At 35.7% G+C, this 4,544-nt stretch overlaps 1 long non-coding RNA gene and 1 pseudogene across 1 annotated transcript; both read left to right on the top strand.

Moving 5' to 3' along the window:
• LOC107688703 (integrin alpha-6-like) lies at nt 1–2,837 on the top strand (annotated as a pseudogene).
• Nucleotides 2,838–2,885: 48 nt separating this feature from the next.
• On the top strand, nt 2,886–4,439 carry LOC107688698 (uncharacterized). The gene is made up of 4 exons (XR_001634259.1): nt 2,886–3,176; nt 3,548–3,675; nt 4,217–4,306; nt 4,397–4,439. It is a non-coding gene; the product is annotated as an uncharacterized LOC107688698 (long non-coding RNA).
• Nucleotides 4,440–4,544: the final 105 nt, after the last annotated feature.

Here is a 4,544-nt window from a genome sequence, read left to right as displayed (position 1 = left end):
ATGGCTCTGTGGTTTGCATACCGTCTAGTTTATCTATCCCAACTACACGTGTTGATCTTTATCGTTTGAAATTGCACTGCTGTAACACGTTGATTCTTATCTTGAACGTGACTACGACTGCCAGGCAATGATTGAGGATGAAAGGGCATTTGTTCATGTTTCATTTGCAGGAAAACATTCATTCTCTTTACAGTACAGTTGGCCTTATCCCCACCCTAAGGTGGTAAATCAGCCAAGGCTTATATAATGTGCCACATCGCCTCGCCCTCCTGCAGTGGGAGTTTTTCTTCTGGATTATATGACCATCTCTCAGTCCATATCCAGCTCCAGAGAGGTTAATCATCAAGTTGTTCAGTCAGTGGGCTCTCCTCTTCACCGTGTGGATGCTTCGGCCACCGCGGGTTTCTTCTTTTAACCTGTGACACGCAGAACGTGATGAAGAAGAGTGGGGAAGCTGACACTTTGTTTGGGTTTGCTATGGCCATGTATCATCAGCTCAAACCTTCAGAGGACCGCGTGTGAGAAACCTGTTGTTGTTGTTGTTTTGTTTGTTTTTTAAACAAGTTATAAATTGTTTAAAATTTATAATCAGGGCTGCGTTCTCTCCCCACTGCTCTTCTCCCTGTACACCAACGTTATATACCTGTACATACAACTGTCTATTGTTATATACCTGTACATACAACTGTCTATTGTTATATACCTGTACATACAACTGTCTATTGTTATATACCTGTACATACAACTGTCTATTGTTATATACCTGTACATACAACTGTCTATTGTTATATACATGTACATACAATTGTCGATTTGTATATTTTTATTCCTTATTTACTTGTTCTATTTTTAATTTATTTATTTTTATTTTTTATTATCTGTGTTTTTTGTTCTGTCACTGTCATTCTGTTACACTGTGGAAGCTTCTGTCACGAAAACAAATTCCTCGTATGTGTAAACATACCTGGCAATAAAGCTTATTCTGATTCTGATTCTGAATGTTTAAGACGGATACAAACTGTTGTGCACCTGTAGCAATACTGCATTGTTACATTAAGATTTTATATAAAATATCCAACAGTTCAAACCTTAACACTGTAACTGCATTACGTCATTAATAATAACGTAACTTATTAATATTGTTAAATATTAAATAATCATCTGCTACACAAAATATAATGGTGTTCTTTCTGTCTGTCTGATAATGAAATGACATTACTTGCATTTTCAGATTGCTGATTGGAGCCCCTCATGCTAAAGCATTGCCCAGTCAAAATGCCAATATATCTGGAGGTCTGTACAGATGCAAATTCACAACACAGTCTAATGATTGTGAACGCATTAAAGTTGATATAAAAGGTTGGTTGTGCTTTACTTATTGTTACTTTAGTGCATATTTCTCATTTTTTAACAGTCAGTTGAAGTGCTGAATATGGTAATGAGTAAATATTTTTTAATAATGCAAGAAGTTTAAGTATCTTAAAGAGCTTATTCTAATCTTAAAGAACATTCCACGAACAATCCTGGAAAAGATTATAGAGCAAACCAATGGCTGGGCGTTCGTGTCCGAAGTCAGGGACGAGGAGGCAAAGTAGTGGTAAAGAAATGTCTTGTGTTGTTCATTTCAACTGGTTCCAATTTAATTGTGAAAACACCATAAAACTCTATTTTTGTACATATAATAGCTTAAAGTTTTACTGACATTATGTGTAAAGTCTGTGTTCTGTTTTATCTAGACTTGTGCCCACAGGTACCAGGATTGGAGTTTTGACAACCGGCGTTTATTGGGCAGATGTTTTGTCCTGGAACAGGACCTTACCTTGGTGACGGATGGAGAGTCCACAAGAACAATTTGTAGGAATCGGGAACCAGATAAGCACAAGTTTGGCAACTGTCAACAAGGTGTCTCTGTAGCATTTTCCAAAGACAACAAATATCTTGTTTATGGAGCTCCAGGAGCATATGACTGGAAAGGTACTGCAAAACTTTATAGGCAGGAGGTATTTTATAGATTATGTAAGACTTTTATTTATTTGTAGTTTTTTTTAGAACTCGTCAATTTTAAGTATGAAATATTGAGCATTACAGTCTATCATTTATAATCTATTTTTAACACTTAAGGCATTGTGCACATGGAGCCTGTTGATAACTTCTCTATAGAGACCAATGAAATGGGAGATCATAATCAGCGTCAACACAAGTTTATTCCTGTGGACAGCAGCTTTTTAGGTGATTATGGTCAGCCTCTTGGACTACTGTGTACCAGTGGCTAACCTACAGTACAACTGTCTTGAATGTAGACCGATTCAAAATAGTATATTACTATAAATATAGATGCTTCATCTTGTGTGATGCAGTAGTTAGAAATGCATTAGAAAGCTTCAGCAAATACAAAATTACGAGGTATTTGATGTACCATGGAAACACACTGTAACTTTTAGAAGTTCCAAAAAAGACATTTATTAAAACTAAGCAGCAAAAAAATTACTCATTTTGAATGTACTGATGTGTATAAGTGGACCCCAGGGAAAAATTCAATGATAAAATATATGTGCTATGACACTTTTAAATCTGATATCATCTATTTGTCAACAGATTTTCTTTTGTTCTCTGGCAGGCTTTGTTGTCGATACTGGGATGAACCTAACGAAGAAAGGAGAGCTGAATGTCGTGGCCGGGGCTCCGCGCTCAAACCACAGTGGGAGGTTTTGCTTCTGAGAATGGAAGAAAAGGCAGAAACAAGGAACTTGAAAGCTGAGTACATCCTTCAAGGCCCAGGTTTGGCCTTCTCCTTTGGCTATGACCTCGCTGTTCTTGACTTAAACGCAGATGGGTGAGTCTTCGCTTAACCATTTACAATAATTTTTTTATATTTATATATATTTTTTATGAGTAATAAAGACACTTTTAGAACACAGTTGATTTTGTGTCAGTGAATTAATGTCTTCAATGCTTCAGATGGGATGATCTTGTTGTGGGTGCACCTGAGTTCTCCAAAAAAAGCATGGATGAAGATGTAGGAGGGGCTGTGTGCATTTACATCAACCAAGACAAAGGACAATGCTGGAACCAAATCAAACCAGTGTGTCTGTACGGGAAAAGGGACTCCATGTTTGGACTAGCAGTGGCACATATTGGGGATATCAATCAAGATGGATACCAAGGTTGAATAAAAGGTTATTTTTTACTTCAGTCTGAGGCCTTAGCCTTATATTGCATCTAACAGATGATCTTTTCTAATTAACAGATTTTGCAGTGACATTAACAGATTTCCTAATGAGGATGCAGGGAGTGGTCGAGTGTACATATATCATGGTTCAGCTGCAGAATTTCATAAAAAATCAGAGGTTTGTAAAAGGAATCACATATTTATAATGTTTATCTTTTATTTTAATTTTATTTTTTTCCATTAGATTCTGAGGTCATATTTTAAAAATATTATATTATATTATATTATATTATTACTCCCAGCATTAACCTTCTATGCCCTTTTGCATTTGAAACTTTTTTCAAAGTGACTCTCTGTTGAAACAGTCTCTGTTCATAGGTTTTAGATGCTGGACTCCCTGGTATCAAATCGTTTGGCTATTCTTTGGCTGGAAACATGGATATAGATGATAATGGCTATCCAGACCTTGCTGTGGGTTCCCTTTCAGATACTGTGCAAGTTTATAGGTTAGATGATTCCTACTTTCATAAAATCATAGATTCAATGTTGATCAGATGTTTTGCATTCATAAAATTCATATGAAGTGATATAATAACCAGACACACCCCACATAATAAAAATACTTTAAAGCTGGAGTCCGTATCTTTTTTTGTGTTCAAAATTTACTAAATTTATACAATAAGCGAGTACACCATGAATCCATTTTCCAAACCATGTTTTTGGCTTGTCATGAATCACTACGGTAAACCTATAATAAGTGTTTATATTCGGACTATTTTAGACTGGCTCGGGTAGGTACAGCTGCGGAGTAGCCCAGTACATGCGTGATTTGTCATAGATATAAACAGAGAAAAGTAGCTCCGGCTACAATGTTCTTCCGCAAGACGCACGCAGTTCTGTTTAATAACCGCTAGAGCGCCAAAAGTTACGGACTGCAGCTTTAATTAAATGTTTTTTTTTTTTTTTGTAGGATCTGAACATTTCATAATACTGAATTATTTATATTTTAATATAATTAATTAAATGTATAAAATTTCTTTTTTTAAGGACTAACCCAGTGGTAAACATAGAAAATACCTTAACATTAACACCGAATACCATTGATTTCAAGGCTCAGGACTGCAAGAGATATTCATGGTGAGATAACAGCAAAACATATCATCTATCTATCTATCTATCTAGATTATTTTGTTTTTAATTTTTAATGCATTTTGAAAAATCTTTTAGCCTTATTACAGCTCAGTCGTGCTTCACTCACACTGTCCAGACACCTACAGTGGTGTGAAAAAGTGTTGGCCCCCTTCCTGATTTCTTATTTTTTTGCATGTTTGTCACACTTTAATGTTTCAGATCATCAAACAAATTTTAATATTAG

The sequence above is a fragment of the Sinocyclocheilus anshuiensis genome, unplaced genomic scaffold, assembly GCF_001515605.1.
Source record: "Sinocyclocheilus anshuiensis isolate Anshui unplaced genomic scaffold, SAMN03320099.WGS_v1.1 scaffold581, whole genome shotgun sequence".
Taxonomy (NCBI): domain Eukaryota; kingdom Metazoa; phylum Chordata; class Actinopteri; order Cypriniformes; family Cyprinidae; genus Sinocyclocheilus; species Sinocyclocheilus anshuiensis.
This window is presented reverse-complemented; position numbering and strand designations above follow the sequence as displayed.